The 19,619-nt window shown below is 40.3% G+C and overlaps 1 long non-coding RNA gene across 1 annotated transcript in view; it reads left to right on the top strand.

Moving 5' to 3' along the window:
- The window catches only part of LOC147579490 (uncharacterized), a 35,146-nt gene extending 33,674 nt beyond the window's left edge, over positions 1-1,472 (top strand). The window contains exon 4 of the long non-coding RNA XR_015253180.1: positions 723-1,472. This is a non-coding gene — a long non-coding RNA (uncharacterized LOC147579490). The remainder of the gene's footprint in view (positions 1-722) is intronic.
- The last annotated feature ends 18,147 nt before the right edge of the window (positions 1,473-19,619 follow it).

Here is a 19,619-nt window from a genome sequence, read left to right as displayed (position 1 = left end):
TGTAGAAATTCATGAATCTGAACACTCTGTGGTCCAATGAAAAATTCTGTTTTGCGTTTGCCATAAGGAGGCTTATTATTAGATTATTATATAGATAAATTAGGCTTATTATTAGATACAGCCAAGCATTTTGGCCACTTTTTGTCCTTTAAAAACAAGTCCAAACAATGCATCGTTGCTGCTTTTAACATGGAGTCATACACCTTGCACGGATGTACGTATACTTGTCACATCTTGTTCTTGCCCATTTTCTGACAGAAGTGTTCATACCCTGAAACTGTAAAGCAGAGGAAGAAAGAAAGCAAGGAACTGAATTATCCACCCTTAAAAGACTGAGAGATGGTGGCACCTGACACTACCGAAAGAAATCTGCCCAGGGTCCATTTTAATCAAACATATTTATAACTCAGTCCTTTACATTTGTAATTTAACAATTGAATTAGTTCCATTTAACTGGCAGCAGATGGTGTGTGATTATTGCCTTCCTAATAAAAAAAAAAGCCTGTCAATACTTGTTAAATATGGATTAAGCCAAGGGTTACTGCAACTGCTTGGATTTTCATTAATATAGTTCATTCCGTTTGAATTTGGCAATTAAAATGTGTAGAAATCACATAAATTACATATGATGATGCATCTTGGCAACTCAACTTCAACATGAAGTAGTTTAGTAGTGAATTCTTCTGGAAATATAACTTTTTTTTTTTTTTTTGCCATTTAAGGTAGAAGATGAAATCGTCTCTGTGTAAACATAGGCAGACATTTGCATATTTTAAAATTGATTATGTTGGAGAAACGCTCTTCTCAAGCCCAGAGACCCAGGAGACTTTGCAGCCTGAACATCCGCCCGGCGTTCTCCCCGGTTTAAAGGAAGGCAGCTTGGAGGGACAGCAAATGCGGCCTCCCTTACAACCGAAGCAGCAGATTGAATTTAAATGATATTTTCGCCCTTCAGAAACTGTGACCGCATTTTTTTTTTTTAAAGTAAATCATTATCTGGCCGCTCTATACCTAAACCTGTTCAGAAGAGTTAAGGTGCCTTTTTAATGGACTCTCGTGACCCAAACTGGCTAATTGCACTGTCATTTGGAAAATTTCAGCATGGAACAAATGTTTGAGCGAGGGGAATCCATGGAGTTATGTATTGCAGGAAAAACAAGGCAAGCCATATTGTCTCAGACTGGAGGGTTTTTGGTTTGTTTTGTGTTTTTTTGTGTTTTTTTTTTTTCCAGTGAGTGCTGACTGCTTTAGGGTTTTGTTTTGTTTTGTTTTGGTTTGTTCTTGTTTGGAGGGCTTTGCCTCTCCTGTGGGTCATCCGTCATCTTTGTGATATTTTTCCAGGAAATCTCTGTTTCAGGCATGGGCCCCGGAGTAGTCCCTGCTGAAGTTCTGTTTGCTCCCTCCAGGCCTCAATTGGTCTTTCTACTCACAGGATCCATCACTTCCTTTTCAGCTTCTGAGAGTTTATCACTCATTTTTCTCCTGACTGACTTAGATGCCTCTTTCTTCCATTAAAAAAAAATGCTTCTCACCAGTGATTTTTCTTTTCAAAAACAGTTTTTAGAGTTGTGTGGGCTGTGTGTGTGTGTGTGTGTGTGTGTGTGTGTGTGTGTGTGTGTGTGAATATCGCGAGGTTCTAGAATAAAATAGGAATAGATTCAGGAAAAGATATGGAGAGGTTGTGAAGGCAGTTGTATTTCGGCATTGGGGCAATAGAGCCCTGAAAAACCCACAGCCTCTTAGGGCTTAGGTCACTCTGCTAAAGTGGGTCTGACGCAAATTAGGCAACATAATAGTTGAATTGCATTCAGTTTTTGTAGACAAGGAGCGGTTTTATATGATGCAACATAATATTTAAAAGTTTTCAAAAAATTGGAATTGACAGTAAAAGCTGCTGGAGGCTGATTTCTCCACCTCCCTGGAGCTCCCTGGCTCTGGAGTCTGTGCTCTAAGCCCCGTGTCATCTCCCAGGGGGCTCTGAATGCTGTCTTGCTGTGGTACGGTTGTCCTCAGTGCATTTACTCTCCCCTCTTCGTAGGACCGTTGTATGCCTCTCATTTTTATCTCAGGCCTCTAGTATCCCCTCTTCTGTGCTCATTCTCCACTCTTGATTTTGCTTTCTACGTCTCCAAGAAAACCAAAGTAATCCAAAGAGAACTCCACTGCTATGAACTGTCTGCCTACCTCAGTCTGCATCTGTATATCATCTGACCCATCTCCAGTAAATCTGGACCTATTGGCCCAGCAACTCCTGCCCCTGAAGACTGGAGGTGATCCTGAAGCAATGTTCTCCTCCTTTGCATGATTAATTTTGTCCTTTGTTCTGCGTTATCCTCATACACATAGGAGCATGTTATTTCTTTATTCTTAAAAAAAAAAAAAAAAAAGCTCCTTTCATCTCACGTCTGTTTTCAGTGACTCTCCCACTGTTTTCTCCCATTTCTTGGAAAACGTTACGTCTCATCACTTCCCCAAATTCCTCTCCTTGCATCCAGTCTTGAACCCCTGGTAGCCTCTTGACAAAGTCCCCATTAACCTTCACCTTGTTGCTGTGGCTGTCCATTCTTTTCTCATCTTCTCCCTCAGCTGCATTTGACATAGTTAATGACCGTCTCCACTTGAATTCCTTCCTTAATTTAGTTCGTGGGATGCCACGCTGTCCTTTGTTTTATCCTACCTCCCCAGCTGTTGCTTCTCTGCCGTGTCTGTTCCTTATCTTTCTGACCTTGGAACACTGAAGTGTCCCTAGATTGAAAGTTTCTCCTCTTACTGCCTTGCTACTCCCCATCCTATATCATGGCTTTCAAAACTGTTCGTATATCAGCTTTTCTTGGGTGCCATTTCAGATCCCCTTAGACTCTTTCTTTCGTTCCAGCTCTGCATTATCTTCATCCCACACCCCTGTACCTCTTGGGTTTTGCCTCCTGTGTCGCATAGACTGAGTCTGTGTCTCCTCGAAATTCATATGTTGAAACTGAATCGCCGAGGTGATGGTATTTGGAGGTAGGGCCTCTGAGAGGTAATAAGGTCATAAGGAATGAAATTAGTGCACTTATGAAAGAGACTGATTGCTCCTTTATCCCTTCCCCCATGTGAGGACATGGAGAGGACGGCCGTCCATGGACCAGGAAACAAGTCCTCACCGGACGCCCGATGCCCCTTCATCTTGGACTTGCTAGCCTCCAGAACCGTGAGAATAAAGTTCTGTTGTGGATAAGCCACCCAAGCTATGATATTCTGTTATAGCAGCCCGAATGCACTAGCACAGCACAAGAGGCTTCTCTCTTAATGCCACCCGGAGACTTCCCGCTCGCACTACCCATTCATACTTCTGCAACCCAGCGGGGGATGATAACATCACCTGGCGCTGAGATTCAGTGGATGAATTCTTTCCTCTTTCCCACTTATTGGCTCTCTTATCACAGTCAATTTTGTTCTTCCATCCCCTGGTGCTTTAGTTTTCTTTACTTCTTCACAGTTTTTCCAGGAGTGAGAATAAGCAAAGAATACCATTCACATTTTCCTGTAAAAGGCTCCACACATAGCCTTGACGAAAATAGCGTATATCTTTTCATTAGATTCCAGAATTGTTCACAAAAATCGTATTCTATAATCTTCTTTGGGATTGGATGCTCTGTATCCGTCTACCCAGTTAAATTATACTCATTGTGTACCTTTGGATCATTTCATAAGTGATTTCTTTATGTTTCTACAACATACCTGCACACAGTAAATGATGGCATTTCCCCCCCTTTCTTCATTTTACTTTCCACTTTCTAGTTAAACCCTTATAGTTACCTAACCTTCAATATAGCTGCTATTTCAGCTTCTTATTGGTGATTTGATCTTCTCTCTACCTTGGTGAATCTTTCTGTTTTCTTTCCCAGTCCAGCTTGCTTTGGTTAATCATCTGCTTTAAATGTAGCTTTCAGTGTCTGGCTGCAATGGTCTCTGATCCACACACACTTTCTCACCCCAAGCAAATACCATACACATCTTATATCCTCTGACTTTTGAGCTTATTCAACTGTAATTCTAAGAACTCTTAACACAGCTGGGCCTTTAAGAGGCTGAAGCAAAAGTAATAGCAAATAGAACGGTGAATAGAGTAAGAAATACCAGACGTGTCTTTGTTTACCATTGAAGAGCAAAAAAAAAAAAAAAAAAGAAAGAAAAAAAAATCATTCTCTATTCTTCACTTGAACATCTTCTTGTTCTCTTTCAAGCCTTTCAAGTTCCATTCTATGAAGTTTGTAATAATAAGCGGCTTATCCCATGGCTCCCTTCCTCTCGCTCCTACCTCTGCTCTCTTGCCAAGGAACAAAGGGTAAAGGGCAAGTACAAAAGCAAATGTCAAGAAAGCGAGCATTACCAAGATTTAATCACGACATTTGGCATATTCCGTGTCTGATTTATTTGTCTAGCTTCTACCTTTAAGCCTACAGTGCTGGGTCTTCCATATGTCATGTGGAGGGATAAGACTCTTTGTCATTTGTTAGATAACAAAAGTAGCATAATCCAACTTCCACTTTTTTTTTTTCATAAACACAAACACACACGGACGTGAAATTAATTTGTTTATGTGTAGTCACGTATTTCCTGAACTGATCACCAGACCATACAGCATCTATCATCATTCTAGCATTGCCAAGTTGTTTATACTTTAGTACTTTAATCTTCCTTATGTTATCAATTTCTAATTCTGTGTCTCTCTGTAATCTTTATTGTTTGGTTCCATTCTTCTCCAGCTGCCTTTGTCAAAAGCCAGTTCCCGAAACATTACAACAAAGCTTTTTTTTTTTTTTGAATTGAAGGATTTTTAAAAAATGTTAATTTATTTTAAGAAAGAGAGAGAGAGAGAGAGAGAGAGAGAGTGTAGGGGAAGGGCAGAGAGGGAGAGAGAGAGAATCCCAAGCAAGCCTTGCCCTGTCAGTGAAGAGTCTGACCTGGGGCTCGACCCCACGAACCATGAGATCATGACATTAGCCGAGACCAAGAGTCAGACGCTTAACCGACAGAGCCACCCAGGCACCCACAACAAAGCCTTTTGATAAGACAAAGCTGAATTTATTGCCTACCATGGGAAGAGAGACGCCCTCCTCACAAAGCTTTGGCACTATCTCAGAGAATTCGCAGTTTGGCTTGAGGTAGGTCTTTCAATGCAAAGACTTGATTAGAATTGGGTAAGAGTCATGATACAAGAGTTCAGGATTGTTGGGAACAGCAGGGTGAGGGTTTTGAAGCGGTGATTCGAGGCATTGTAGGGTGCAAACCCAAGGGCAGTCCTGAAGGGTAAACAAAAGGTAATGAAAATAGTAAAAGGTAGCAGAGCCATGTTTATGAAGATAGGAAGGTGTGGTTTTGGTTTCAAAATCTGGGCTGAGTGTTGCGGTTGACAGTTTTGGTGCTCACTTTCTGCCTTATGCATATCCTTGAAGAATTAAACTGCCAAAAAATAAATGTGCCTTTTCTCACACCCTCGTCATGAAGAGAGAGATGATTACTTTTGAGCCAATGGTGGGTATTCCTAGGATGAAGTTTGGAAACACTGATCGGATTGGTCAAATTTTGGGTGTCCGGGTTATTTCTAGTGCATGGAATTTTACCCTTTAGCCTGTGCCATTTTCACAATGCCATTTGTGACTAAGCTGGCACATGCATTCCCCTTAGAGGAATGTCCCAGCCTTGTTTTTGTGTTTTTTTTAATAAGTTTTGGAGAAGCACTATACCACTAAAGTGAACAGTCCCTTTTGTGCTATAGGTGTTAGGAAAAAACATTCTTACAGATTTTTGGGTAAGAGCTACTTCCTCATGATTTGTACCTTACGGTCTTATTCCTACACCTGAGGTCCTAGAGAACAAGATAGCTTTCCTTTACACATGGTCTTCAAACAGTGAAGACAGTTGTGTGCTCTTCCTTACTTTCTCTCTTCTGCTAAACTTCTTAGGACAGACATCCGGGTTGCTTTACCATCCTGATGATTCTTTTGTTCTCCCTTTGAAATGTTTCAGACTGTCATTTTTTCCTCCCAAGCAGGACGTTCAGAACTGATTGCAATTCTCAGGATTTTGTCAGATGCTCTAGACAATGGAGCAGAACTAGAATTTGGGTCCTGGGTACTGCTTATGAAACAGAAGACTCGATTATCTTTTTCTGGATGTCCTATCACACGGTAAATTGCATAAAGGTTGATATCAAAAAAGACCAAAGAGTTTTGCCCCAGCCTTGCCTTGAGGCCGCATCTGATCCTTGTCTTTCTAGGGCACTACTGTCTAGTTAGACACGTAGTCTTAGGAACAGCCCTGTTGAGATTATAACCCCAGCTCCACTACAAGTGCAAACTTGGACAGGTAACTAACTCTCTCTTAGTTTTGAAATTGAAAATAAGATTAGAAAAGTGTATGTGTTATTGGCCATCACAAGGGTTCGTGTGAGGAAATGCATGCCAAGTCCTGAGAGCCATGGCTGATGTATAAAAGAAGGCTGATAAGTATTAGCATTTACTGTATTGAAAAGTGGCTCTCTTTTTCAAAACGAAAACAGGCTTTTATAGTAAAGATGATACCTGAACATTATTTTAAAAACCAGTCTGTTAATGAAAAAGATAAAAGGCACAATTTCACAACCCAGAAGTTACCACTGCCAGATGTTTTCTTCTAGATATTTCTGTGTGTATACACACACATTAGAATTTTATAAAATGAAGTACTACACGTGCTATCTTGTATCCTGCTTATTATACCAACATCCTTTCGTGTCCATTTTTATCAGGGTTCAGCAAACTTGTTTTATAATGGGCCAGATAGCAAGTATGTTATTGAGCTTCATGAGATATGTGCAGGCTCTGGTACATAGTGGTTCTTTGTTTTGTTGCTGTTATTTTTTGTTTTATATAGCTACAAATATGTAAAAACCACTTTTTAACTCACAGGCCATACAAAAACAGGCCTCGGGCCAAACTTGGCCTGCAGCCCATATTTTGCCAACTCTGGTCTATATAATGATTTTTCAATAACTGAAATGTATGTGTGTATCCTATTTATTTATTTTATTAAATTTTTAAAATGTTTATTTTGGGGAAAGAGAGAGAGAGAGAGAGACAGAGCATGAATGGGGGAAGGGCAGAGAGAGGGAGACACAGATTCCGAAGCAGGCTCCAGGCCCTGAGCTGCCAGTACAGAGCCAGATGCAGGGCTCAAACTCACGGACCGCGAGATCATGACCTGAGCTAAAGTCTGATGCTTAACCGACTGAGCCACCCAGGCACCCCTGTAAGTATCATGTTTATTAAACTCTTTCACTATTTACATTTCCTCCTATTTTAAGAAATACAAAATGTTTTTGAACAGTTTTGCTCTTGCCTTAGAGAAAATTGTAGAAATGGTATGCCTTGGTTAAAAAAAGATTTTTGGCATGCATTGAAAATGTTATCTTTTAAGCTGAGTAGAAGACATTAAATTAGGAACCTGATTCTGTCATCTAAATTATTAGCTATTCTCCACAGCTTCTGGTTATTGGAGAATGTCTTCAGAAGTCCCTCATCTAAGCAAGTAGTAAGGTCAAAGCAGAGTAGAACAGCATGCAATTACCTATCTACTTTTACTTTGACATCATATATTTTGGAATTGTTTGGAACATTTTTTAAAATGAGAAGGGAATTCTAAATAACTGTAGTTCACATCAGACACACATTTTTCTCAGCTAACTCCCGATATCAGAGGTTATCAAAGGACTAGGTGAAATCAGGACTGTTTTCTTCCTTAATGGTCGTTACACTTTCTCTCAGCTATTCTAAAACGTTTTCCTGGATCGATATCAAACCCTAGCCTACACTTTGTAGAGTTGCCATTGTTTATTAGTTGTGAGTACGTTTTCTGTGGGGTTACTCTGTCATTGCACTGAGGACACACTGAGGAAGATCTCATCCTTGTCCTCAGTTCTCCTGGAGAGCAGGCACGTGGGTCGTTGAATGATACCTGATTATATGATTACTGAGAATTAGCATGAGATTAATACTAGGCAAGGCTTCATTTGTGTGGCAGCCACATTGAAGCACCTGCCGGCTTTAAGTCTCTGCAAAGATGACCAGCTGTAATGTCTTCCTTGAGTTGTCTCAGTATTCTGGGAGAGTCGAACTGACTTAGAGGCATTAATTATCTCACTGCCATCTATCAGATGGGTGCAGAGCTAACCTTATGGGTGAAAGGAAGTCTTAAGACTTACATGGATTTAACAGAAAACCCACAATATAGACTGATATACTTTTAATTAAGTAAGGTCACAGCAATAATGCTTCTGGATTCTAAGACCAGAGTGTGGATTTTCTGTTTAAGTGTTAATTAAGCAAGAAAGATAAAGAAAATTGGAACATTTTGACATTACTAGAAGTGTTCAAAAGTCATATTTCAAGAAACTTTTGAAAGCATCATTACTTAAAGAAACTCTGTGACTCTTTTCATTTGGTCTGGTGAATTCCTAGTTTCAGTAGCTGACTGCATTTTGTGTACGGAGTACCATTTATGTCACTCAATGGAGCTAAATCATTCAGAAGTTTTAAAAAGTATTGCCCTGGGCATATGTTGTTATAACCCACTGTATTAGCTTCCATATCAGGGAGACAGAGTAAGTCCTAGACTTCAGTAGATGGGTTATATAGGGGCTGTGATGGGGATGAAATCAAACTTCTTTCCTGTGATCTATTTGAGTCTTTGAGACTGTATTTCATCCCTTGAAAATAAATTTGCTGCCATATAAGTGTTTCCCTTGAGCTAGAATCAGATTCTCAGCACTAACTCATACTTCCCTTGCTGCAATGATTGTCATTTCTTTAGATTAGATTTTGTATTGTGCTTTTAGCTACATCGTGTAATGTATAGTTTGTAACATTATTTTTATTTTGAAACGTATTTATTAATATTTGCAAATTTTTAAAATCACATGAGTTAAATAAAAATTATCCATAACCTACCACCAGGAGGGAGTTTTAAAAGAGAGAAATGAGGATGTCATCTGCCCTTGCAATACAGTCTGCAGAGATGAGAGCCACTTACAGTGTTGTTGATGTCCTTCTAAAAGAAGTATTCTCTGTGTCTTCCGCAGAGTTCATACGAATTCTGAATGTAGACTGAATCCATCAAAATACATTCTTTATGGGATAGATTGGTGTGTGGGTCTTGAGTACTTACTGTTACTTCCATGAAGTTGGGATAGTGCCGTAAGTAGCTTTGCATACCTAGTGCCAAGCAGAGTGCTTGGAATAGCAGGTATTTCTTAGGTGGTAAATTTATAGGTTTAACACACATTTTTCTAAACTAACAAGTTAAATTCCATTTTTTGTTAAATGGGATTCTTTTTCCAAAATAGAGTTTTAGTATTGCCAAGTTTAAGGATTTCATATACCCACAAGCTTTCTTTGGTATAGATTTTACCCAGGAATATCTGTTTATATGAAAACGGAGTATTCTTTCCCTATGTAACATTCACAGTATAATACAAAATTAATTGACCTCAGATAAAATAATATTGGGCATGGATAACTTCCCAATTTTCCCACCTTACCGTACCATATCCTAGTTCTTACGTGATTGTGTTGTCTTGCTTGTGGGAAATGTGGAGAAGCTTCTCTTCCAGCTTGTCTCCTGTTCCAACAGGAGACAGCGAGACTTATACTTGAACTTCAAGTACTGTACTCTATTTTCTCCTCTTCTAGGATTCGTGACCCAATGAACACCTGCTGGTTGCTCTGTCTTGCTCACAATGAAACTGAGTATTACATGGAGTGCACCCCTATTAGGAGAAGGGGCCCTATCACCTTCTTCTTGTATTTACTACTTAGGTTCTCTACCATCATACTTTATCAGAGAGTCACTTTCAACTTCCAAAAACCAAAAAATTTTATATAGCTATGAGATTAGATTTCCTATGAATTTCCAGCAATCCCATGAGTATGCTGTTGACATTCTCATTATATCGTAATGTAAACTTATCTTACGCAAACCGTTCTTTTATGTAGCCTCATATTGAAGGCCGTGAGATAAATCTCTGGCTTGGTTATAATTTTTAGGAAATAGAGAGAAACTGAGAACTAGGAGAGATTTATTTAGAAATATGTCTTTTTCCTTAAATTCAGAATCAATATTAAATATATTGAAAGAAAATTGTATGTACTAGTCCAAACATTTTTGGTTGACCAGGAGAGAAATCCAACTAAATACAAAGTTCTCTCAGCTTATGTAAATGAACAACCTCGGGTATGGATTCAGCTTTCAGCATGGCTGTATTTAGGGACCTAAGCAATGACACAGAAATGTATCCATTTTCATCTCTGGGCCCAGCTAGTGTCTGTATTGGTCTCAGTCTAAAAGAAGTTCTCTTCAAATATTACCAAAGACAGCCACCAGACAACTGGCCTATGGTGTCTTGGCCTGGCCACCTCAGCACAAGGAACACCCTTTTTTTTTCTGATAGTTTCTGAAGTCTGGGACTTGCTCCTCCTCAATGGCTTAGCTTGGGTCACATGTTTGCCCTGCCACAAATTGCTGTGGCCAGGAGGGAAGCCGGGTCTGACTGTCAGGACTGAGTCCTTCATCCATATCTCCAGCTCCTATGAAATCTCAGGAGCTCAGAATTAGTTTGTGTGGTTTCTCAAAGGAAAAAAAAAATGAGTCTGCTATCATCAAAAGGGTGAAATGTATGCTAGGCAGGTAAACAAAAATTTAAAAACCCAGTAAGAATTAGAGGCAGTTATTTTTATAATATAATGCTTATTCATTCATGTATACATTCATTGAATATTTATAGGGCACTGATATGTGACAAATGCTATACTTAGCAGTGAGGATACATAGATGAATAATTTCAAAGTCCTAAAGAGGTCACACAGTTTAGAGGAGAGGGTCAGACTTTGAAACTCCCAAAATGGAGTCTAGAACAGAAATGTAAGCTGGCTGTCACGGAAACAACTATGCAACAGACAAACTATAAAGTCTCTCCAAAAAGTTAAATAAGTAAATGGGTACAGAAGAAACAAATTGACAGGTGAACTTGGAGGGGAGAATAAAGGGGCCCTCTGACCTCTTTTGCCTTCACCTCAGCCTGTGCTCCCGAAAGGACCATGTTTCTGGCTCTGGAATCATCCTTTCTTGGGGCAGCTGATTGGGCCATGGAGTACCTCCAGACCAGACCCACCATCACTAGGATGGCTACTGACATGACTTTACTGGGCTGGCAGAAAATGAAGAGCTGGGCGACTCTGTTTAGGAGAGATGGGTTAATCAGCATCAAGACTGAATGAATGAAGGGATAAAACTAAAACTGAAAGCTTCTGGCATCTGGGGTGTCAGAGTGGCCCAGAGAGGGATTATCTCTAAGCCACAATTGAACAGCTGAGGAAGCAAAGTCTATGCATAAACACCTGAAGCTCCCGGTAGAGAGGGGGAAACCTGCAGCTCTTTGGCCTGGAAACCTCCATGTGTGCAAACTACCAGGGTGAGAACAAGAGAGAGAGAGTGGGAGAAGTCGTTCATCTCCAGAGACATCTCCACTCTTGAATTTCTCATCTACCTCCTCCAATACCCACGCAGACTGCCCTCCATCATCACCTTTGTCCTGCTACAGCTTTCTGGGTGATTACTTTGCTTCCACTCCTGTTCCTCATCTACCCATTCTCCAAACTGGAGCCAACATGACCTTTTAGAATGTAGATCAGTTGATGGACTGCTTCTGAAAAAAAAAAAATTCCCCAATGGCTTTCCTTTGCTTATACACTAAAGGCAAAACTCCCTCTGTAATTTAGCTCCTTCCCACCTCTCTGGCCTCACTGCTGGCCCTTCTTTTCTTTCATCCATGGACTCAGCTGCACTGACAGGCTGCCTGTGCCCCCAAACACACTGCATTGTTCCCTCTTTTATATGTCCTAGGGGCTCATTTTTATTCCCACCTCAAGGCCTTTGCCCTTGCCGTTCTGTTTGGAATACACTTCCTCCGGATCTTCCCATGGTGCCTCTTTAACCCTCAGATTAAAGGGCACCTTCTGAAAAATCACCTTGCTATCTGTTTTCTATCACCATATCTTGTTTCTTTCATAGAACTTAATAGTATTTGAAAACTTCCTCCCCCCCTTCCTTCCTTCCTTCTTTCCTTCCTCCCCCCTCCCTTATTTTCTTCCTTCATTTTCTCTCTTCCTATCCCTGCCTGCTATTCTCTCTTTCTTCTTTCTATATTAACTGTTTAAGTTTTCTTTGGATGACTCCTCTATTAAAATATGAGTACACTGGGACACCTGGGTGGCTCATTTGGTTAAGTGTCCAACTCTCAATTTCAGCTCAGGTCATGATCTCATGGTCATCAGATGTCAGAGTGGGACCCACTCTGACAGCTCAGGGCCTGCTTGGGATTCTCTCTCTCCTTCTCTCTCTGCCCCTGCCTGCTCGTGTGTGCATGTGCGTGCTCTCTCTATCAAAGTAAAATAAAATAGTGAAGAAAACACCTTTGGGGAAAAAAAGGGATTACCTCTTTCCCTCTCCCTCTTCCCCTCCTCTGCTCACACACTCTCTCTCTCTCTGTCTCAAAAAAAAAAAAAAATACGAGCACACAAAACATGAAATTTGACTTATTTATCATTGTGTCCTTAAAACTTAGAAAAGTGCTTGGCTATCAGTTAGAAGTGGATTGATTGAATTAACTCCAGTCCTAATAGGTATTTCCAATAAATCCTTCTTCCTTACCCATCTTTGGAGGTGACTTGAATAATGCTGTTACTGGCAACTAACAGAACGAGACTGAAATAATGCTTGTGTTATTCTTGATATTTTGAAGCAGTTTCTTCATCTATGTTACAACATTAAATGAGAATTTAATTGTATGAGAATTCCTCTTGATGGAACCTGTTTCCCCCAAATAGCCAGAGAGCCTGACCCTTTTCAATATTGTTCGAAATTCAACACCTTTAAATACATTATTTTCTTTTTAAGCTTCATTAAACAGTGCAAATTCGCTGGGAGATCCATTGTTTTCTCAAGGTGAATTAACTTATCAGAGGGTAGATGTCTTAGCACTTGGAAGTATCAGAAAGACATTCTGAGGGCAGAGTGAGGAGATTTAGGTAACTGGGTGTTGTGAAGGTGGAAGGCCAGGTGAGGCATTGCAGTGACACAAGGCTATGTATCTAGGGATAGAATGGAGGAGGTGAGAGGAGAAGACGCCAGCTTGTAAACTCTGAACAGAACCGCCTTGTCAACCCAATACACTTGTTCCGTTACTGGGTAGTAATAGAAATGGGAGGTGGGGAAGGGGTTTCAGGAGAGAGAGGAGGGAGGAGCCACAAAGATTTAACATTCAAAGCAACTCAACATCTCTTCCTTCTTCCCTTCTTATTCACAGGTTGATAGAATCTATGGAATAATTTTTTCTTGGGCCTCTGCCCTGTGGAGTGAATACTCCCAGTCCAGAGGCCCAGTGGGAGGGGTGGTACTGCCCAGATCAGCTTCTGGTTTTTCGGGGGGGGGGGGGGGGGACTCGGGTCAGACGTACTGGGTTGGTGCAGGTCATGTCTTCTACTGAAGAAGAAAAAAGTCAAAATCCTAAATGCCCCGAGTGAGAAGGGGATGGAAAAGTGTAACTGTGTGCTAATAGATATCTTGAAAAGAGAAAGTCTAATATGTGTGGGAAATCTGACCTCTCTTACACTCTCTTCACTTCTGCACAGTTAGCTCTCTGTAGAGTTATATTTATTTTAAGGCAGAAACCAATAATAACAGACACCCACCCCACTGCGGAGGAAAGCTGTAGAATTCCACAGTCTGAGAGATCATACAATTTTGATTACTCCAGAGTCTCCGGATGGCTCTTCTTCAACTAGGAATGTGATCATTACACTATATGCCCAAGTCCTGTGGGAACGAAATCATCAACAAAACATTTTCAAGTCTTAAAGGCAAAAATTATATGTTTAGTTTGGGGGAAAAATGACTGTTATAATACAATACTATTTCTCTAAGGTGGTTTCATTAGATAGTTATCACATCTAAACAGTTAAGAGATGGTTTCTGAAAATTTCTCTGTGCAGTAGTCTCAGATCCTTGCTGCCCAGTCCCCTTCCTTCTTCTCTGCAAGGTATTAGAAGACACTTCCTTCTTCTCCAGCTCCCAGCCCTTTATTTATTGGTGCCCTAATCAACATCTTGTCCTCCATTTTAGTATCTACTCCTAGGGTACCTGAGTAACACATGGTACTGTGAGTGGTCTAAGAAGACAGGTGGTAAGATGAGGTTTTAAATACTTCCAATGCATTTTCTTCCTCAAGTTCCCGAGCTGATGCATTTTCTCTCACAGAGCAGGCAGGACAGCTGGAGCGGGCTGGGGGGCAGAAGCGTTAACCCTCTTACCAGTGTGGAAATGAACAAAGATCACCCAAATGAGAACAAAAGAGCCTGTTTATTCAGAGCTTGCTATAGGAAGAGAGTCAGCCATTGCAGAGGGACTCAAAGGCAGGCAGAGGGGTAGGGAAGCTGTATAATGAAGAAAGAAGAAAGGGCTTCAGGCTTGCCCTGCTTGGACATTGCTGGCATGGGGAGGTGGCCTAGCTAACGAAGAGTGAGTCCTGTTATATGATTGGTTTGGGGAACATACTTGACTATCTCTGGCTGATCCCCGCTTGGAAGCAGGAGCAAAAAAGGAGTGAAGCTGGTGGTCGTGGAGCAAGTCCTAAGCAGTCTGTGTCAGTCACCATGGCAGTTGTGGTTTAACTTCCTGGGCCGGTTCCTGCAGAAATGGTGGGTCAGACTCTACTGTCTTCTATGATATGGCCACCATCTCCTTGTTTGCTCAGTCACTCACCAGGGTGGCTCCAGGGGGCTCCTGTCCGGGCTACACCGGCTGCACTTGGTGCGCTCTCTTGTCCATGGTGTCCCTTTCCCCACATGCCTTCCCACTGCCCTCCGCCATGCCCTCCAAAATTGGATTTTGAAGGTGGCAGGATGTAAGGCCGAATAAGCAGTAATCCATTGACTTGGGTGAACTTTTTCAGAACACAGGATATTTAACCCTAGCAAGTAGCCCAGGGGATGGGGAGAACTCATAGCTAGGGTGACCCTTACAAGCCTGGAGAAAGCGATGGCCAAAGGCAGGTGGAGTGCAAGTGCCCGAGTCTCTCCCTGGTAGAGGATAGAAATGGAGAGAGATGCATTAGAGGGTTCTGGGAGGACACAGAGGGCACATCACCTGCCAAGACCGTGAGGAATGTGCTACTGAGTAATACATGAGCACGTTCAGTGGCAGCTCTCCTCTGCAGGCTGGAGCTTTCGGCCGGAGAAGCGGTCACAGAACTGGGCTCATTCTTACCCACGGGGATGATGATGTCCTGGAGAAATGGAGACCAGGTGGTAGATTCTGACTGCCAGGAGCCCAGAGGCTGCAGTTGAGGGTCCATAATGATTCTCAAGGTCAGAGAGGCAGCCAAGGGGTCTTGAACCACAGGGAGTTGTGAACACGGTCAGTAGGACTTGGCATCCTAAGGGGAAACACAGATGGGCAGCCAGTGAGGGTGCTGCTTAACATCTACCAACAGGGAAAGCAAACATGGAGACGCAGAAGGTTGAGGGTGGTTGGCACAGTGAAAATCATGGTCACTTGCTCAGTTCCTGAACTCATGCCAATATTTTTTTTTTTTGTCTTCATAGACTTCATTTTTTATAGCAATTTTAGGTTCACAGAGAATTGCACATTGCACAGGTACTATAGAGAGCTTTGAGATACCCTCTCTCCCCTACCCCATAATGTCACGTATCCCACCGTTAACAGTGTTATATGGAATAGTTTCAGCACCCTGTAAATTCTCTGTGCTCCAACAATTCGTTCCTCCCTCCCTTCCTTCCCTGGAACCCCTGGCAACTACTGATCTTTTGTTATCTATACAGTTTTGCCTTTTCCAAAATGTCATATAGTCAGAATCAAAGAGTGTATAACTTTTAGACCTGCTGCTTTTACTTAGAATAAACATTTAATTTCCTCTGTGTCTTTACGGGGCTTGAGAGCTTGTTTCTTCTTATCGCTTAATAATATTCCTTTGTATGAATGTACTACGACTGGTTTATCCATTCAGCTATTGAAGGACATCTTGATTATTTCTAGGTTTTGGTTATTATAAAGTGCTCTGAATATTTATGTGAAGGAGTTGTGTGGACGGTTTTCAAGTCATTTAGTTAAATACCAAGGAATGTGCTTGTTGCATCATATGGTATGAGTATGTTTAGTTTTGTAGGAAACTGCCAAACCGTCTTTCAAAGTGACTATACCACTTAGCATTCCCATCAGCAGGGAATGAGAGTTCCTACTATTTTGGATTTTGGCCATTTTAATAGGTGTGCAATAGTATATCATTGTTGTAATTGGCATTTTTCCAAACACATTGTTGATCATCTTTTCATGTGCTTATTTGCCACCTGTATATCCTCTTAGGTGAGGGGTCTGTTCATGTCTTTGGCCATTTAAAATTTTTTTCTAGCTTTATGGAAATAAAATTGACATAACATCGTGTAAGTTTGAGGTTTAGAATGTGTTGATTTGCTATATTTATATGTTGCAAAATGATTACCCCTGTGGCATTAGCTAACCTCTCCATTGTGTCACATAATTCCCATTTATTTTTTCAGGATAAGAAGATTTAAATTCTTTCTTAGCAACTTTTAGGTATATAATATTATTAACTATAATCACTGTACCGTACATCAGATCACCAAAACTTATTTTTCTTATAACTGGATGTTTGTACTGTCTGACCAATATCTCTCCATTTCTTTTATCCCACAGCCCCTGGTAGCCACCATTCTTCTCTGTTTCTATGAGTTTCGCTTTTTTTAGATTCCACATATAAGTGATACACAGTATTCGTGTTTCTTTGTCTGTTTTATTTCATTTAGCATAATGCCCTGTCCATCTGTAGTGTTGCAAATGACAGGATTTCCATCTTTTTCATGGTTATAATAATATCTTATAATTATTTACTTTATTAAAAATTTTTTAATGTTTAGTTTTTGAGAGTGCATGCATGCGCGCGCACATATGTGTGTGCACACGCACGCGTGGGGGAGGGGCAGAGAGAGAGGGAGGCACACAGTCTGAAGCAGGCTTCAGGCTCCAAGCTGTCAACACAGAGCTCAAGCTGTCAGCATAGAGCCCAAGGTGGGGCTCAAACTCATGAACTGCGAGATCCTGACCAGAGCCCAGGTCTGACTTAACTGACTGAGCGCCCCAGGCACTCCCCTTTATCCATTCATCTGTTGATAGACACTGAAGTTATTTTTAGATCTTGGATATTGTGATAATGCTTAAATATCTTAAATGCTCAATATCTTGTTTTTTGTTTCCTTTGGATACTTTCCCAGAGGTAGGACTACTGGATGATATGGCATTTCTATTTTTAATTTTTTTGAGGAAACTCCATACTGTTTTCCAAAATGGTTGCACCAATTTGCATTCCCACCAACAATGCACAAGGGTTCTCTTTTTTCCATATCTTCACCAACACTTATCTCTTGTCTTCTTGATAATAGCCATTCTAACAGTGATATCTCATCATGATTTTGATTTGCATTTCTCTGATGATTAGTGATGTTGAGTACTTTTTCATGTACCTGTTGCCATTTGTGTATCTTCTTTGGGAAAATGTCTATTCAGTTCTTCTGCCTGTTTTTAATTGGATTATTTGTCTTGATATTGAATTGTATGGGTTCTTTACATATTTTGAATATTAATGCTTTATCCAATATATAATTTGCAAATATTTTCTCCCATTTGGTAGGTTGCCTTTTACTCTTGTTTTTTTTTGCTTTTCAGAAGCTTTTTAGTTTGAGGTAGTCCCACTTGTTTTGTTTTTGTTCCCTTTGCTTTTAGTGTCAAATCCAAAAAACTATTGCCAAGATTGATGCCAAGGACCTTATTCCTATGCTTTCTTCTAGAAGTTTACATTTCAAGTCTTTAATTTGTTTTTCTTTTGCTCATTTTTGAATTTGATTATTTGTTTTCTCATTAATGAATTTTAAGAGTTCTTAGTTAGTTTGGATACAAGCTTTTATCAGATATGTGCTTTGCAAAGGTTTTCTCCTGGTCTGTCACTTGTCTTTTAATTTTCTTAACAGCATCTTTCAGAGAGAATAAGTTTTAATTTAATGAAATCAAACATATCTATATTTTTCTTTCTTGCACACTGCTTTGGATGTTGTATATTAAAAGTCATTGCCAGGGGCAGCTGCCTGGCTCAGTTGGTAGAGCATGTGAGTTTTGATCTTGGGGCTGTGAGTTTGAGTCTTACATTGGGTATGGAGATTACTTTTTTAAAAAAAAAGAAAAGAAAAAGCCATCATTGCCAAACCTTAGGTCACCTAGATTTTCCCCTGCCGTTATTTTCTGGAAATTTTATATTTAAGTTTTTAACATTTAGATTTATGACCCATTTCGAGTTAATTTTTGTGAAAAGTCTAAAGTTTGTATTTATATCAATATTTTAAAAGTATTTTTATATTAATATTTTTCTAACCATTTATTGGAAAGATTATCCTTTCTTTATTCAGTTGCTTTTGCCCTTTTGTCAAGAACCAGTTGGTTATATTAATGTGGATCTATTTCTGCACTCTCCATTCTGTTCCATTGATCTATTTGGGTTTATATGTCTATTCTTTCACCAGGTCCACCCTGTCTTAATTACTGTAGCTTTACACTAATTTTTTTTCCAATATATGAAATTTATTGTCAAATTGGTTTCCATACAACACCCAGTGCTCATCCCAAAAGGTGCCCTCCTCAATACCCATCACCCACCCTCCCTCTGTCCCACCCCCCATCAACCCTCAGTTTGTTCTCAGTTCTCAACAGTCTCTTATGCTTTGGCTCTCTCCCACTCTAACCTCTTTTTTTTTTTTTTTTCTTCCCCTCCTCCATGGGTTTCTGTTAAGTTTCTCAGGATCCACATAAGAGTGAAAACATATGGTATCTGTCTTTCTCTGTATGGCTTATTTCACTTAGCATCACACTCTCCAGTTCCATCCATGTTGCTACAAAGGGCCATATTTCGTTCTTTCTCATTGCCATGTAGTACTCCATTGTGTATATAAACTACAATTTCTTTATCCATTCATCAGTTGATGGACATTTAGGCTCTTTCCATAATTTGGCTATTGTTGAGAGTGCTGCTATAAACATTGGGGTACAAGTGCCCCTATGCATCAGTACTCCTGTAATCCCTTGGGTAAATTCCTAGCAGTGCTATTGCTGGGTCATAGGGTAGGTCTATTTTTAATTTTCTGAGGAACCTCCACACTGCTTTACACTAATTTTTGAAGTCAGGTACTGTCACACTTCTGACGCTTCTTCTTCCTCAGTATTGTGTTGGCTATTCTGGGTCTTTGCCTTTCCATAAGAACTTTACAGTCACTCTGTAGGTAAAATAACTTGCTGAAATTTTGACAGTGCTTGTGTTGAATCTGTACATCAAGTTGGGAAGGACTGTCAACTTAACATTAAATTTTTCAGTCTATAATCATGGGATATCTCTCTGTTTAAGTTTTCTTTTATTTCTTTCATCAGAATTTTATTGGTTTTCTCACATTGCTTATGTACATATCTTG

This window comes from Puma concolor, chromosome B4 (genome assembly GCF_028749965.1).
Source record: "Puma concolor isolate L17-30 chromosome B4, mPumCon1.1.hap2, whole genome shotgun sequence".
Lineage (NCBI taxonomy): Eukaryota > Metazoa > Chordata > Mammalia > Carnivora > Felidae > Puma > Puma concolor.
The sequence above is the reverse complement of the archived record's forward strand: the minus strand, read 5'-3'. Positions and strand labels throughout refer to the sequence as shown.